General features: G+C 56.3%; 1 long non-coding RNA gene across 2 annotated transcripts in view; it reads left to right on the forward strand.

Moving 5' to 3' along the window:
- LOC139019513 (uncharacterized) overlaps positions 1-2,734 on the forward strand; it is a 55,658-nt gene extending 52,924 nt beyond the window's left edge. For both annotated transcript variants that reach the window (XR_011473117.1, XR_011473116.1), the window contains 2 exons: positions 803-1,133; positions 2,443-2,734. This is a non-coding gene — a long non-coding RNA (uncharacterized lncRNA). The remainder of the gene's footprint in view (positions 1-802; positions 1,134-2,442) is intronic.
- The last annotated feature ends 5,804 nt before the right edge of the window (positions 2,735-8,538 follow it).

The raw sequence follows: 8,538 nt of genomic DNA on the forward strand, positions 1-8,538 counted from the left end.
AGCATAATCAATGGACATAAGACACTGGGGGCTAGGGGAGGCCAGGGGATTGTCATGGGCGGGGAAAAAAGGAGACATGTGTAATACTCTTTGTAATACTTTAAGCAATAAAACAATTTAAAAAAAAAGAAAAGAAAAAAGAGTGAAGGAACAGCTTAGTGTGATCAGGAACCCCCTCCCCCACACAGGACTGCCCAACACTGGGAGACACTACTGGTCTCCACACTGGGAGACACTACTGGTCTCTGCCAGTGTGCGCTGGCAGAGGGGACGCCATATGTGTGACGGGCTCTGAGTTAGAGGAAAACCTTTTAAAGAGTGCGGATGGGTTTCTTTAGTGGTAAACAGGTAGCCAGGCCAACACAGAATCCCGAGGGATTGCCTCACCCACGCCAAAGCCCCAGACAAACTCAAGCGAGCGCAGGCCTTGCCGTGGAAGCAGATATTCGGGATCTGGGACCGGGTAGGGGTGACTCAGGACTCCATCCAGCAGTGTCCGGGCCAGTGTGACCTGAGGAAGGTGCCAGCTTCCTTCCTCTGTGCACCTGCCACGTGAAGGTGGAGCAGATGACCCTTAGGGCCCTGCTCCTCTCACTCTGTGCTTAGGTCAAGTCCATGTGGCCCGACGCTCCATACTGAAGCCTGGGCTGCTGCCCTTGGCTTTCCATCTCACTCACAAGTGGGAGAACTGGAGAGCAGTACCTCTCTATTCGGTGGTGAAGCTGAAGGAACGAGGCTTCCCCTTCCTCCCATGCCGGCCACTGATGCGTTTCTTAGTTCCTGTTTCTCTTTGCCCACCCAGGAAGGCTCTGCATATGAAACCTTGGGCCCACATCTGGATTGCTAAGTGCAAGCACACACCAGGAAGCTGGTTTTCCAACTGACTCACCTGGGCGACGTTCTCCCCGGGGTGTTGAAGTCCACGGGGCATCGCCTCTTGGAAAGCCCAGTATTTCACTGCCACTAGCAAATGAAGCCTTGGAGAAAAGTAATGAAGGCCGCAGGCATTGGTGATGGACTAGCTCCTGTCTACGGGACATTGGGGAAAAGATGCCAGATAAAACAATACAGAGTGTGAAGAAGTAAATACAGATGGTCCACCATGGCCGAGGGTGTCGGGACAAGGACTGCGTGTAAGACAAGCTTTGCTCTCAGCAGCCTGCAGCCCACGGAGAGCCCTTTGGAGAAGGGCGGGCGGGCTGTCCTGAGCAGCACTCCGGAGGCCTAAGAAAGGGCTCTGCTCCAGGAGTGTTTGGGGTGCACACACCACCCTGTGTGAATGGCTTTCCTCATTCCCCAACGTCTCGGGGCCTTTTACACGGTGCATGATCTCTTGGGGAGGGATGGAGTGCTTCAAGACCAGGCACCTCTCTCGCTTTTCACAGGTCTGTGCCATTAACAAAAGTCAGGAAAAGGGAGAGGCGGGGGAGGTGATCTTCCTGGTGAGCTCAGGGCTGCATGTGGGCAGGTTGCAGGTGGAGAGGGCAGCCAGGCCCCCAGGGAGCTCAGAGTAGTCAGGGGCAGAGCTGGTCCCCTCCCCGGCCATCAGGAGTGGCTGCCGAGAGAACATGGCAAGAGTAGCCGACAGGCTGGAGTTGGCCCCCCTCCCGGGACAGCGCTGTCTCCCTCCCGGAAAGGCCCCTGAGGAGCACAAGGCTGGCTGCTCGGTCACAGCGGGGGCTTTGTGTGATGAGGCTGCCTGCATTTCAGTCGCCCCCCTGTCTGTCTCTGGAAGAATCCTTCCACTTGTTTGGGGAAATTAGCTTGTGGCAAAGCGGGGTTTACCAGCTCCGTGGTCCTTGGAGCTGCTCTCAGGCTGTGTGGTCCTCGGGGTGTTTGTTTGGTCAGGAGCTTCCCCGCCTCGCTGGGGCTGAGGACACAGCTCGTCTGCTAGATGCTTTCATGCATGGATCCCCGGGAGCCATCTCTCCTGGGCTGGGGAAAGGGATGGGAATGGAAAGTCAGGGCCATCCTCCTAGCTTACCCTCAGGGGACAGCAACTCCACAGGGACCTCCTTTCACTCTCTCTGAACCTGGGAGGAGGCTCGGGGCATCATCTGGGCAAACAGGTCTCCTGAAAGTCCTGTGTGAGCCTCCAGGAGGCCGAGGCCGACAGGGACACAAGGGGAAGAGCCTCCGTTGCCCCAGGATAGACCTTGACCCAGAGTCTGACCTCAGCTTGTCAGTAAGCAGTCAGTGGGCTTCTGGGAACTTCTGCCTTTTCAGTCCCTTCTGAATTATTTTTAAACGATGCCCCGCCCTCCATCACCACCGGCAATTTTGGTCGATTGTCACCATTTGAACAGATGCTGATAAATTTGATCCCCCAGCTCACTGTGGCATTTACGATCTCTTTCCCTTTTCGGTTTCCACGTACTGGAGTGGCTATCTCTCAGTGTGGTTGGCAGTGACCTGTGTTTTTCATACATGTTTTTGTTTCAGAATAACTGGGAGATGAAACAGGAAGCTCTATGACACACTTGATCGAAAATGACACAGACCAAAAAAAAAAAAAAAAATCAGGACTCAGCCCCTTTCCAGCGCCTCTACCTGCTGCCTGCTGCCCACGCCGGGATGAGGTGGCAGGTCTGCCTTGGACCTGAATGATGTGCGGACTTCAAGGGCCTCTGCGTTTGCTGATATGTGTCTGCAGTATTATGTCATGGTCTCGTCTGGCTGGCTTCCTATGTATCTGGCCGTCTCTATGTGTCTTACTCCCTTTTTCTTCATTAAAAGCAACATTTTTAAAAAATGAATTCTTTGCTTATTAGCTATATTTGCACACTCATTTAAAGGAGACCGAATCATGTTTGAGATTCATTTCTGTAGGACCACACGTCAACCCTGCCGTAACCACACAGAGCATTATGACAGCGTTAGAAGCGTGTTGAACTTGAGTCTCTTATTACTCAGCCTTGTTTGCCCAGCCTTCTCTTCTGCCTCTCTGGAAGGCCTCTCCCCAGTCAGCATTGACGTGTTGGCATTTGAGGAAAACACTGGGAGATGTTTGGACGTGGGTGCATCTGGTATCGGCCTGCCAGTGGTGACCTCAGAATTATCACCTTGAGCTTTCTCCTGGAGGCCTGCCTTCTCAGCTGCCTCCTCTCGCCCTCCATCAGTCACCATTCACTTCTTCATTTCACACGGGTGTCTTTGGGCCTGCTCTGTTGCGGTGTTCTGGGTGGGACCCGGTCTGCCTGGCCTCCCGACCCCTCTAGCCTACCTGTGAGCGAGTGGACTTTGCTGGGGTTTGTCACGAGGTGCAGGTGGCTGGGCAGTCATCACGATGGACCGCATGGCCATGTCATTCAGATGCCCTGACTTCTTAAACCCGAGCCCCTGAAATTGGCAACTAAATATTCCTTAAGAATGGATAAATGTCAAAGTATTCCTCTGTGGACCCCACTCTCTTCTCCAACTGAGTAGATGGCTCAAGCCTCCTGGGGAGACACTCAGAGGCCGTAGAAGTCCTCCCAGCACCTCCTGTCTTCACTTTGGCACTCACAGACATCCAAGAACAACTTAAATGACCGGTGCACCGTTTACACTTCCCAGAGTTAGTTTATCAGGAGACCGTGATGAACATCTCAGCCCCCCATGTGCCTGCCCGGCATACCAGGTGCCGCTGCGCACATCCATGCCCCCTCCCCAGGTGACCACCATGTCCCGGCCCGGACCCGCGCTTCTATTTCTTGCTACCTCATGACTCGACTCTATTTTCTCCGTAGAACATAGCACTATCCACATCATCCTGACTGCACATTTATTACGTAGCTGTCTGCCTCTCACCGGCCCCCACTGCAGCTCTGCTCAGGCAGATCCTAGTCTGCCCGCTGCCAGTCTGTCCCCAGCACCTGGCATTCTGTCCATGAATCACGTGCTGACCAGATCCATTATCGTATCACTTCTCCTCACAGCACGGTGGTGTGGCCAGCCCAGGGGTCTCACCACTGCATGGTGGACAAGGAAGCTACACCCGTGGGCCTCGAGGAGGCAGCGCGATGAACAGAGCCGCCCGAGGGAGGGGCCAGACTTTCTGCCAAGACCACCCGGCAGAAAAGGCTGATGGTGAACCGCATGCTGTCAGTAACCAGACTCTCAGCTGAACGAGCTCTGCCTTGTGTATAATGTGCTCAATCAGATCTCACTCACCTGCAGTCCTGGGAGAGTAGAGGCAAACATTGCTGGAGGGTGTGTCCTGGGAGGCGTCCGGAGGGTGGGCTCTCGTCCTTGCTCTGCCAGCTCTTGCCCCTCAGAGCCACCTGACATCTCTGGGTGTGTGTTCTCTCAGTACCACACTGGGGGGGAGGAGGGAGATGTTCTTTTATGTTACCCCCTCTGCTGGTTCTGCATCTGCTGGCTCTGGAAGAAGAGGAGGCAATGCAGAGAGTGTTGAGGACAGCAAGGCAAAGCCCTGAGAATGCAGGGAGCCCACCCGGCCGTGGGTTTGTGGACATGACCCGTGGGCACCACACAGACCTAAGTCAGCCCCTCCGGACATCCCCCTGCCCTGGAACAGGGGCATTCTGTTGGGAAGGACGTCTCTTCCTGCCTGGTCACTCCTCACCTGTGCTTTGAGCGTTGCAGAGACCACCCACGAAGGCATGTGTGACCTGGCAGAGATGGGAGTCACAGGCTCAGGGAGAAGCAGGCACAGCTCACACAGGGTTTGCAGGACAATTCGCTCCCAGGGGCCACGGGGGAGGGAACAGAGCCATTTGACCACACAATTCTAGATGATTCTGAACCCTGGCAGACATTTGATTACCCAGAATGTTTAAAATATCCAAGTGGTCAGGCTCCCCCAGGACCGATCACATCAGAATTAGATGGAGGCCAGACATCAGTATTCTCCCGGTCATTCTGTCGCGTAGCCAAGGCCGACAACTGCTGGCTGGGCTGTATTGTCTGATACAGTCTCCACTAGCCACACGTGTCCATTGGAAACTTAAAACGTGGCTGGTGTGACTGAGGAACTGAACTTTTATTGTAATTAATTGAAATGTAACTATGCACACGTGGGTGTGGCTGCCGTGGTGGATGGAGAACACGGATGTTGTCACAGAAAGTTCTGGAAGGCTCGGCCCAAGGGAGCTCTGAGCCTGCACCTGCCCAGTGAAGCCTCACTGGGCCCGAGAGGAGTTTAAAGTGATGCATGTATTTTTCATCTGCGTTTTGAGCCAAGGCTTGAGCAGCACAAGGCAGACGTGCGTTCAAAGTGTGCAGTTGGGATGGAAAGATTGTAAAATCCTGAAAGAGTCTAAGGCCCTGACCCTGCTCATCTGACTTTTGCTCCAGCCGGGCCTCTGAAGACCCAGCGCTGGGAAGGGAGCTCCCAGAGAGGCTGTGGAATGACTGCAGTCCCGGAGGGCAGGCCCTGGGAGCAGGCCCTCCAGGGAGGACCCGTGGCAAAGCAGACTGCAGGGTTGGGGGGGGGGGGGTTTGGAGCAGAGGGGCCAGGCTCCAAGTGGGTCCCCTGCTCCCGCTCAGCAAGCTGAGCCAGTGTGGGGTTCAAGCAGGAGAAACAGAAGCCGAGCTGAATCATTTTCTGCTTTTTGCTCGCAGACTGTCAGATTTTTTTTCTTTTTTCGGAGGGAAAGCACCTTACGACAAAGAATAATACTATTTTGAATTTCAGAGCTTTCCCTTTCTCAAGACACTTTACCCCTCTGACTTATCTCGTCCTCACAACAAGGCCGTACCTGAGCAGGGAAGGGACGTTAGTGCCTGGCAGCCAGAGAACGGGCTCGAGATCGTGGAAAGAAGAGGAGGAGAGGCGAGGTCCGGCGCTGTGTGTCCTAGGGCCACGCCGAGTACGCGCCCTGTACCCAGGACCCAGCGTCCCGGGCTGCGTGCTCCTCAGAGGATCCTGTTGTGCAAGGACACTTCCCACTTGTTCCGCCTGGTTTCATCCCAGCTCGCTGGGCGCCCGCTACCTGAGGCCATTTTCCTCAGCGGTTTGTGTGATTTGCAAATTTGATCAACATACTGTCTGTGCCTCTTCCTCCAACTTATTTTCCACGTGGCGAGTGGACAGGACACAGGGCGAGGCCCTGCGATGCTCCATGGAAACACCCAAAGGACACACGGTGCACACCCGCCCCAGGCCGGTCCTGCCACCTCGAAGACCTCCGCCTCCAGGCGTGGCGCTGCCGAGACCCATCTGAAAGCAGACCTGCCGGGGGGAGAAACACGGACGGTCTGTCCACCTGAGAGCTCACGGGGGCCCGCCCGCCCGGCCACCTGCATGGCGAGGGTGCGGGGCAGCCGGACGGGCGCCGGGCAAGAGCTGACCCCTCCGGGACGGCTGTCCCCCCAGCTATGGATTCTCCTGGTCACACCTCCACCCACCCAGCTTGTGTGTACGCAGGACACAAGAGCGGCTTTCAGATGCTTACTGAAAGCAAGACACACTTTCTGGGGCATTCCCCTCATCGGCTGCACTGGTGAAGCTCGTCAAAACAGGAAATGAGGTTAGCATGGAATGACTTTCTCTCAGAGACGCGCATGGCCGCCAAGAGACCACCACTTTCCTCCCCACACTGCGCCCCACACTGCGCCCGGTGGAGGCCTCTTCTGGGCTCGCCCCGGAAGCGGAGAGCGTGCGCTTCTGTGGCTGTCAGGAACCATTGCTTTGGAAAACGCGTTGATATTCTCTCGCTCTCCGCCTCCCCGACCCTCTCCCAGTCGCTCCAGTATCTTGAAGGCGTCTGCTCTGAAGTCAAATCCACACGTACTTCCAGCACCGAAACAGTGCCGTCCAGAGAGGGCTCCATGCACGTCCCGAGGCCGAGGGGGTCACACACGAGCTCCCCTCGTGGGCAGGCGGCTCCCTCCTCATGCCGCGTGGTCCCCCTGTCCCTCAGCATCAGAGATGCAGCCAGAGGAAAAGGACCCCCCCCCCCCCGCCCACCCCCCCGGCCTCCGGCGAGATGGGAGTAGAGGGAACGCCAGCTTTCCCGGTCCCCAGGTCCGCGTCTGGCCAGAGTGCGCCCTGATGACAGCTGCCCCGGCTCCATTCGAGGGAGTCCCCACATGGGGTTCTCTGACTCAGCGAGAAGGTCACGGTCCAGGGCCCGGCAGCACGCTCATCGGTGCTGAGCTTTCGGACAAATGTCCCCACTTCTACTTCCTAGTTTAAACGCACGTCGGAGTCACACTTGCTTCTCGGATGGAGGGCGTCACTGGGCACCTGTAGCCGTGGCTTCAGGTGTCTGCACATGCGAGACGCAGGCTACCGCCTGGAGGGGCCTGCTTGTGCGCGATGCTCTCACTTCTGTCATTGCGGCCCGCTTCTCCTTTTACGTGACTGGCAGGACCTCAAAGCCCCCCTGCGCCTGGCGCTCTTTTTCCCCTGGTGTCCCGGCCCCTCTCCGGAGGTGCAGGGGTACCTGGTTCTCGGTGGTGGCTGCTGGGAGGAGGGCCTGGCTCCGGGAGGATCATCCCAGCGACCACCCGGGCTCTGCCTGCTCGGACAGGATCTCAGAGCTGGAGGGGGAGTCATTATAGTATTTCCAGGCCTCACAACAGGCTCCAGCGGTGGGGTCATCACCCTTTCATCTCAGTTAAGAAATTGGACCCGGATCACGGAACTGGGAATGTGGTGATGCCGCTGGATTTAACTCCCCAGTGGTCTGGCCTCCTGGCTCTCCCTCAGGCTGCCACTGTGCATTTCATAAAGACCCCGAAGCCAATCCTTTCCCCATGCAAATGGGCTGTGAATGGTAAATGCAGGCAGAAGGAAGCAGCTGAAAGCAGGAGGCGACGGGAGGCAAATGACCATGTCGGACCCGGGCCCCCTCTCGCTGCAGTGGGTGTGGCCCCGCCCCGTCAGAGGCCTGGGGGGGGGGGGTCCCTGAGGGCAGGCCGAGCTGAGGACAGATGTGGCCCTCCGCAAACTGCCTGCTACTCCAAGTGCGGGCGGAGGGTTAGAACGGCAGAGGCCCTGGAAGCTGCATTTCAACGGAACTCCAGTGATTGGCCTGGCTCCTTCTGTGAGGGGCCTTGTCCCTGGTTTGCTCAGATGGTGCCATTATGACTGTTAGGAGTCAGTCAACGTCCGTTCGTTCCTTCCATCTCTGCCTTTCACTCTCAGATGTTTCCTGGTTCGGGCAATAAAGTGTATGATCACCCTGTTTTCTGGTCACCTAATATCTGCTTTTTTATTTTCTCAAACACTAACTTCTTCTCACCCCATCTTCTCTCCTAAGGTGGAAGGGTGTTGGCACGTCACCTGCAGGTCAGGCAGGACTATCCCAGACCAGCAGATCCAGCAATGGGGGGAAGGGAGTGTGAGAATGCACATTAGCACGTGTGTGCACACACATGTACGTCATGTGAGCATCATGGGGTGCATGTGTGCTTGTGTGTCTGTGTATGTGTGGTGTGTATACGTGTGGTGTGTGTGTGTGGTGTGTACATGTGTGGTGTGTATGTGACTGGCCTGGGTATGGCATGTGTGTGGTGTGGGTGTAGGTGAATGTAGCTCACAGTGGCCGGAGCCCACTTGCTCTGACTGTGACATGCTATAGGAGCACG

Source organism: Myotis yumanensis, unplaced genomic scaffold, assembly GCF_028538775.1.
Source record: "Myotis yumanensis isolate MYYU_CA2020_CCGP unplaced genomic scaffold, mMyoYum1.0.hap1 SCAF_11, whole genome shotgun sequence".
In the NCBI taxonomy this organism is placed as follows: Eukaryota; Metazoa; Chordata; class Mammalia; order Chiroptera; family Vespertilionidae; genus Myotis; species Myotis yumanensis.